The following is a 9,418-nucleotide window of genomic DNA, read 5'->3' as shown; positions in this document are numbered from 1 at the left end:
CCTAAAGAGATATGAAAGGATGAGGTGGAGCTAAATTAGGTTGCTTGGCAAATGTTCATCATAACAGCACAGCTGGTAAAGAATTCTGGAGTATGACCAGTGAACCAGTTGCTTGTGTGGAGACATGGATTCTTTAAGAACCAAAAACAAGTACCCAGTACAGTTTGAATTCATCATTTCCCCCATTTTAAGCCACAAATCTGATGCCTCACCTCATCCCACCCTGCTTTGCTTACAAGGGAAACAATACACATCTCTTGACCTTCCGTTCTTAAGAAAAACAAGGCCTTTCTGGCAGGTTTTAGGAAAACCCCAATATACAACTTAAATTAACAAAGCTCTACAGTTTGCCTGAATGTTCTAAGGACTCTCAAGTGTCTTTGTAGGAGACAAGGAACAGGCTAAGTACTCCCTACCTCATTCCCTCCATTGGCAACTTTTGATGGAAAATTACAGGACAAATGATTCCCAATTGGACATTATATGAATAAAAACAAGTAGGTTACCATTAGATGCCTTTGAATGGTGATTTACTCTAAGGAGTCGTTTCCAAACTTTTTCAAATCTTCCTCTCTAAACTTTTTCTATTATAATAACAGAGACAAAAGTCTTTCTAGTGGAAAGTGTGAGAGAGAAGGGCCAATTAACTAGTGGTCTGCTCAGTTACGGGAAAATTGCCTGAACAGCATTCTGTTATCTTGCGATAATAGGGCCATTTATGTGCGTCACATTTTCATTTTCAGCTGTATTCATTTTAATTACTTTCATTTGAATACCCAATCTTAACTTTTTTCCCCTACAAATGCCTTGCTAATCAAAATGCTTGATTCATTAACATTACTGAGTTACAGGACTTTATTAATACACTAAATTTTAGCAACTAGTTCTACTACAGAAATTGCAAATACTAAGGCCAGTCATAATGATATTTTAAGTATCTTAGGAACGCCAGCTGAGAGCGACTGTTACCTGGACGAGCGCTAACTACAGTTAGCAGTAGTGCTCTAATGCCCCCTATTGGTTAGTTACTTGAGAATTAAATTGATGTTAAGTCATTTTGAGCTCAAAGGAAAATGGTCAATGCTCTTTCACTTCAATCCAATTTAGGTCATGAACTACAAAATACACACGTGCACACTTGCACACACACACACACACACAATGTTAATCCTCTGGTTTCACTTTTGAGTTAAAACAGAAATACAAGAGATTTTAAAAAGGGCATATTTTATACTCGGTGTAAGAAACAGCTACACCCATCTCTATGCAACTATTGATGAGTATGAACTATACACTAGGCAATTTTGTTTTATGCAGTGTTAACATTTTGCTATAGCGCAAAGAGCATGGACTTTTAAAACAAGTCTTCCTGAGTTTGAATCAAGAGTTTTCTCATCATGTTGAGTCATATAAACATAAGAAAGTTACTTTTATATTGTGAAAACGACGTGGATATTAATTCTTATTGAACATTGTTGTTTTCAGGACGAAAAGAATGATGATTCCTGTGAAATTATCTATTACACATACAGGAAATGCTAAGTAGATATAGTTTCCTTTTTGCGTCTTACAGTAACTAATAGAAACATTGACTATATCTCCATTTTATAGATAGAAAAAATGAGGTTCAAGGGGAGAAAACTGCAACTAATAAATAGTAATGCTAGCATTAAAACCCAGAACAGTCTGTCTCCAATATAAATGTCTACTTTCTCATGTTATATACACTGGAACTTTAATCCATCTCATTGCTATAAAACCAGGTCAATACAAGCCACTCTATCTTGAATTATATCCTATAAAATTTGATAAGCAAAATACAAGGGGAAAAGTTGTAGTTGTATTTGTAGAACTATTCTAGATGATGTTTTGACAAATATTTGTGTTACTGAAAAAAAAAACCCACAGGTCATTCTCAGGGGGAAAAAAGTGAACAAAATTGATCTACATTTCACTGACATAAAGAATTTGTCATCTGACAGCTATTTGCTCTTTTTGTGAGTTTATTATACTACCTCTTAGCATTTTTGCTACCATTCCTCCTTTTAGAAATATCAGTTACCAGGAAGATCTAGTGAACTTTCATGACTACTCTACAAGCAAGTGAAAAATAATTGTTACAGATTTTGATTACTACAGACACATCGACAAGCAGACTTAAATATACCTGCAAATACAGAGATTTAATTACTAGGTAGAACCAGTAATATTCTCAACATACTTAAGGCAGTTAAAAATACTTTGATTTGAAAAAGTCCCCTATCATTCATATTATACTCAAAAGTTACCTGTGATCATTTACCTCATTTTAGTAATTGGTCAAACTTTTTAAATTATATATTGAGAAATACATTTGATTGTGTCTGTGTGCTGATGCTTAAGGTTGCAAATTATTAAAAAATATTTAAATCATGCCCCAATATTCTAATTTTTACAACAGAAGAGAAGTGACATTTGTGATCAATTAAATGAACACGTACTTCTAACTCAGGATAATGTGGAAGAGCATAACAACTTAAATATCTGCCTATTCGTAGTCATTTCCTAGTTAGATCATAAATCAAAGTTAATTAAGCTAAGGCATCATTCTTGATGGCTCTGGAATTTGCACATATAAATTTAATAATGAATAATTGTAGGTCATTTCTTTATCAGCAAAGACATGTGGCATTATAATTGTATTAATATTAGTGGAAAGTGCTGAGTTAAGGTTATACAAGTCAATTAAGCTTTTGTGAATGGGATAAATTAAAACAAATAATTATATACTGGAGCACCAATGGTACATTGTGGGACAGTAATACATTGACATCATTTTCATAACTCTATTCATTTATTCATTTACTCAAAAAATATTTTATTGAATTTCCAGTATGTATACCAAAAAGATAATTAGGTTCAATCCTAATTAACCACCTGCTAACTGTTATACAGAAAACTACCTTATGTCTTCAAATCTCCCTTATCTATAAAACAGGAATAAAGATACCAATTTTACAAAAATCATGATAGGATTCAAAATGCAGAATAAGTGCAGTTCCTGGCATTTAATATCTCTGCAATAAATATTATCTTGATCAAATCTTGAGCTTTTTTTCAGAAGTGCGTATATCATTCCACTTCTCTGTAAAGGTTTCTTGACCTATAAATTATTGGGCAAGAATATGCGTAAGATCCTTTTTGGATCTAACCTTCGATGTTGCTGCAATCCCACCATGTCTAAGTGTCAGAACTAGACACTGAGATACAACAGCCCCTCCTTATCTGTGGGGATACAGTCCAAGACCCCCAGAAGATGCCTAAGTCATGAATATTACTGAACTTTAGGTATTCCTATATATACTGTTTTTTTCTGTACAACACATTTTTGATATAGTTTAATTTATAAATTAAGCACAGTAAGATAATAGCAATGACTAAAAATACAATTATGACAATATACTCTAATAAAAATAATGTGACTGTGATCTCTCTCCCTCAAAACTTCTTGCACTATACTCACTCCTCTTGTGAAGATGTGACATGATAAAATGCCTTCGTGATAAGATGTAGTGAGGTGAATGACGCAGGCAGTCATTGGGATATAGCATCGGGTTACTACTGATATAGCATTGACCTGATGATAATACCTCAGAAGGAGGATCATCTGCTTCCAGACCATGGTTGACCTTGAGCAACTGAAACCACAAGAAGTGAAACCATAGATAATGTGGGAAACTCATATTCTTCTCTGCAATACACCTTTAAAAATGAAACCTGTGTCAACTTTATCTCATGATTAGAATTAAGGTATATAGAGTATGGAAACAGATATGGTTTTACAAAAATGTCCAAACAAAGCTTTAGGTTCAGTTGGACTATTCGATCTAGAAACATTCTCAATATGTATGTCTCAAGACATTTCTTAGCAACACATAAACAATATGAAAGAAGAAAATGCAGATTAAAAGCACAAAATGTCATTCAAAAATGCTTCCATCATGCAGTTAGTTACCACATAAAAATATCTTATTGATGCCTAAATTTGGCGAAATAAAAAGAATCCCATAATAAACAAAAATATTAAAATGGCGATAATATCATAACACTGAGAATGTTTTACAAACAAAATTTTCCAATAAGCAATTGTTTCCTAGGTTCTGTTATTTTCCTATACTGAAAGTTGTATTTTGTCTATTTTTTTTTTACATATAGGCAGTTGTAATGCTAATAAATATGGAGATATGAAGAGAATGAAAAGATTGTTAGACAAACTTTTAAACACTGTAGGAGTCTTAATTCTGAGAGTCCTTAAGTTGCCTTCAAGACCTAAAGGTTATTTTCAACAGTATTGTTTCTTCTCTGTGCTTGTTATAAGTCAAGCTGGCCAAAATATGTGAAATTTATATTTTTTATCAAATTTGATTGTCCTGACAAATTCTCAGAAAATGACCCGCCCAAAATCACTTTACTGTAAGTCAACTGGAACAGACTGAAGTACCTTGAATGTTATCTCTCTTGGTTGGGCCCACATCCCCATGACATAGTGGCTTTGATAGGCTGGTAGCAAGCATGAGGGAGGAAAGCAAGGAGAGACAAAAACAAGACTTTTTTTTCAAAAAATTTTAGAGATTTTATTTATTCACGAGAGGCACAGAGACAGAGGCAGAGACATAGGCAAAGAGAGAAGCAGGCTCCATGCAGGGAGCCCAATGTGGGACTTGATCCAGGATCTCCAGGATCACGCCCCAGGCCAAAGGCAGGCACTAAACCATTGAGCCATTTAGGGATCTCCAAGACTTTTTTTTTATAAAACCTCACCATCACCCTTTCCTGTAAAGCCACCTCTTTGACACCCTCATGTTTGCCACATGTTAAAAAAAAAAAAAACCAACTAAATACAGTAAAGTCAGCTATCAGAGACAGTAAGAAAAACCATCACAGCATGCACATAGAATTTCCTTCAACACATAATTAGGAAACATATACTGCATGCTTCTCAAAAAGGGTAACAGGAAAAAGAAATGAGCTATTACTCTGAAAGATTAGGATTATTAGTCAATACTAAAATCATCTTATAGATGTCAACCTAAATAAGAGATGTAATTTTGGTGATGATAATGAATCTCCAAAATTCTTCTGGTAAAATTTCCATTTCAAAGATCAAATGACTGTGACACGATGCCTTCTTCACCTTTTAAAACTTGAACCTTAAAATAAATTCTACAGAGGATCAAATGAGGGTGAAATTGAAATGCCCTTATGTATATGCTTGGTGGTAGTGAGTAATTGCAACTAGTGGAAAAGATGGAGAAAGAGTAGGGATATTAGAGTCACTTGGGGATTCAGCACGTGTGCACACATACACACAGGTAGCCTGGAGACTTTGGGAGTCACTGCCACAGGAAACCACTATCTATCCCTCAGACTTATTAGAGTCTCTAATATATATATATATATATATATATATATATATATATATATATATATAGTATTTTTATATATATATTTTTCCATTCATTCATTCATTCATTCAGCCCACAAACATTTATTAAGCTTTGAGCACTAAAGCAGACATTCACCAGTTTAGGACGACTTTGTCATGGACTAGCTGGCCATGAGGCTCAGTAGCATCTGGAGGCAGGAGAGCCAAGTAGACAGGGGTCTTGGCTCCCTCCTCCACAGTCCTGGGGCCATAAGGCCCACCCATGTCCGTCTTCACCCACCCTGGGCAGCATGCATTCAGCAGAATCCTGTCAGCTTTCCTCTTCTCATCCAGACGCCAGGCCAGGATTCTTGATAAGACTGTGACCTCCAGCTTAGACACCCCATATGTAGAGTTGGGCCAGCCTTCCTATATATATATATATATAGAGAGAGAGAGAGAGAGAGAGAGAGAGACAGAGAGAGAGAGAGACAGACAGACAGAGACAGAGAGACAGAGAGACACAGAGAAAGAGAGAGCGCGAGCTATAGATCCAGGCCATCTTTCCAAAATAGTTGGTTTTTGTTTGTTTGTTTGTTTGCTTTTGTGTTTTTTTTTTTTTTAAGATAGCATAATGATAGCATCTAAATGACTCTACATGGGGAACCTGGGTGGATCAGATGGTTAAGCACCTGCCTTACGCTCAGGTCATGATATCCAAGTCCTGAGATCTATCCAAGTGCTGGATTGAGCTGTGTTGGACTCCCTGCTCAGAGCGGAGTCTGCTTCTCCCTCTCCCTCTCCCTCTGACTCTCCCCATGCTTGCACTCTCTCTGTCTCACTCTCTCAAATGAATTAAAAAAAAAATCTTTAAAAAATAAATTACTCTACTTACATACCAGAATGCTGTATAGATAAAAATAACAAAATAACTAGAATTTATAGATTATTTACTTAGCCTGGCACTTCCCTAAGTAATTTACTTATTTCTTATCCACAAATATCTTATTTAGGGAAAAAAAAGAAGGTAATAGTATGAAACCCCTTCATCAGATGACAAAACTGAATCTTAGGGAATTAGAATTGCTTGTTCCAGTTAACATACTGTGTGAAAATCAGAACAAGAGTTACGATCCAGATATGCTTAACACTTGTTCAATTACCTCAAAGTGCTACCTGCCCCAAGACATGTTTATCAGTTTGCCTCAAAGATGTGGTCAGAATGGAGTTCAACATTCTTTTATCACAGTACACGGAAATATAATCTCACTGATTCCTTCTCCTTACTCTAAATCTCTCCCGATGAATTAGAATTCTAATTACTTCCATAGATGTGATTTTTCTCATCTCTGAAATCATTTTAGTCATCTGCCCTATTTCAAATAATAAAGCACAATGTTATTGAAAGACTGGCATCCTACAGTGACAGGGTGTTATAAAAAAGCATTCCCTAAGTTGGAAACCCTTTACTGAAAATACTTTCAATAATTCCAGTTTCACAACAAATACCCACCATTTGCTTCAACGTGGATGGAACTGGAGGGTATTATGCTGAGTGAAGTAAGTCAATTGGAGAAGGACAAACATTATATGGTGTCATTCATTTGGGGAATATAAAAATTAGTGAAAGGGAATAAAGGGAAAGGAGAGAAAATGAGTGCAAATATCAGTGAGGGTGACAAAACATGAGAGACAGTTAACTCTGGGAAATGAACAAGGGGTAGTGGAAGGGGAGGTGGGTGAGGGGGAGTTGGAGTGACTGGGTGACGGGCACCGAGGGGGGCACTTGGTGGGATGTGCACTGGGTGCTATGCGATATGTTGACAAATTGAAGTCCAATAAAAAAATAAAAATAATAATAATTTCGGTTTCATCTTTCCCACAATTAATTTCCCTACACACTTAAACAACAAATTTCAGAGAAACTGAGTCAATTATTTTTTCAAGTTCTGTAATGTGATTGCAATGTATGCAGTGCAAAAAGCTAAATCAATAATGTGTTATAAAATTTAAGAAGAGAGAGAGACAGAGATTGAAATCCATGCTAGTAAAAGATTGGTGTTTCCAAATTCTAAAAGGAAAATGATTTGTCTCTGAAAACTTTTTTCTCTTTTTCTAGCAGGCATACTTTAGCCATGAAATCCCAAGTCTATATTTAACTACAAAGTTCTTTTGACATACATCAAGTTCAAAGAGAACAATCTGTGCCTGGCACAGCAGTTTTGAAAACATCGCAAAATGATATTAAATGATAATGATCAAATTCTGAAAGCCTAGTCAACCTAAATAACCAGATGAATTACATCTGGTTGCCTTTTAAAACTATGATGTGCAACATGTTTTTCCTACCTGGTCCTCCACCCAACTACGAATTGCATTTAACTAACTGAAGTAAAAGTATAAAAATCTTCATGTCTATCAACTTTATAATTGAAGGGTGATTCCCTTGGCATTTAGCATCTAAACTTTAATAATCTCCAACTAAAATTAAATGAAATGCAAACTGAAGAGTAAAATATTTGTAATTTTTTTAAAAAACCAGAATAGAGTCCTAGGATGTAAATGATCATGTAATAATAGAAATATGTCAGAATGAGCTCCTGGCATAACAGTTCAATTTCCTGAGAGCAATGCCTTTTAAAAATATATTTTATTTTATTTTTGATTTAGTTTGCTTTCTTCCTAAATACAGAAGCTTCCTGAGAAAGAAAGGGGGAGCATGACTTTTTTCCGAGTTATAAAATTATCAGTGAGCTCTTATATTGGGAAATGGGCCATCATTAAAGCACAGAGAATATTTTTGGAACCAGCTGTAGGTGGTGGTTGCACAACACTGTGATGTACTAATGACCACTGAATCGTTCACTATAAAATAATTATTTTATGAGAAGGTAACCTCAATTTTGAAAGGTGCATAAAATAAATATTATATTTCCGTTTGAAATAATGAGGTAACTTTATATAGACATCACATATGGTTGAGTTAAAATGAGTTATGTATCTTATATGTATATCTCTTATGCACAGAGATTTCGGTTATCTTCCCAACTACCAAACACCGATCCGCACACCCTTCAGTTTTCCTTGCTGGCAAGAGTTTTGTTAGGGTTTCACCTCTGAAGTGCTCAGTTAAGATACGCCCAACAGAGTCCAGGTCGGAAAAATAGGAGGATATGACTGATATAATTTAGTTATATCAATTAAACCTTAATAAAGACTGAAAAGGTGAGTATATTTGTTTCAAGTGGAAAAAAAAAAAAGGAACATAAGAAGAAATGCCTTTCCTCTTCCTTGCTGGATATTGTAATGTCTCTCTGTGACACTGAGAAGTGACTTAATCATCTTGTAGCCATGAGAGAGACATCAAAACATGCTTAAGAAAGCATGGTATTATAGGAATCATTTTACTGGCATATGCCACCTCCAGACTTATATTATGTGAACTAGTATTTTCCTCAATGTCAAAGGTACTTCAAGTTGGATATTTTATGACTTGTAGGTGCAAGCATACTACTTGAAAGGGTATGATCACAAAATATCCCATCTTTGTGGAGGAAAATATGACATGCAAGACATATAATTAAAACATTACATAGTTTTATATGAATACAGTAATATACAAATATGGATGTATATTAAAATTTTCTTACAAGTTACACACGAATGGTCAATCACACTTATCCTAGGAAATAAGAGAAGGTATGAGGAAAGAAGCATCACTTTTTACTACAGAGTTTTTGTTTGAATTTGTTTTACAACAGATATATGTTACCTATCTGAATGAATAACAGATGCAGAAACAAAAAGTGAATGTTAACTACCATTCGTAAATAGGAGAAAACTGCATCTTCACATTTTTTGGAAAAAATATGTTTATTAGTATTTCTCTTTTTTTCAAAAATATTGCTTATATCCTGTACCAAGACTTACTTGCTTGCAATGAAATTGTCATGAATAAAATAACCAACCCAAGAAAGGTAAGATTAGAGTTTATTTTGTGAAGACTGAAACCAA

Source organism: Vulpes vulpes, chromosome 3, assembly GCF_048418805.1.
Source record: "Vulpes vulpes isolate BD-2025 chromosome 3, VulVul3, whole genome shotgun sequence".
Taxonomy (NCBI): domain Eukaryota; kingdom Metazoa; phylum Chordata; class Mammalia; order Carnivora; family Canidae; genus Vulpes; species Vulpes vulpes.
This window is presented reverse-complemented; position numbering follows the sequence as displayed.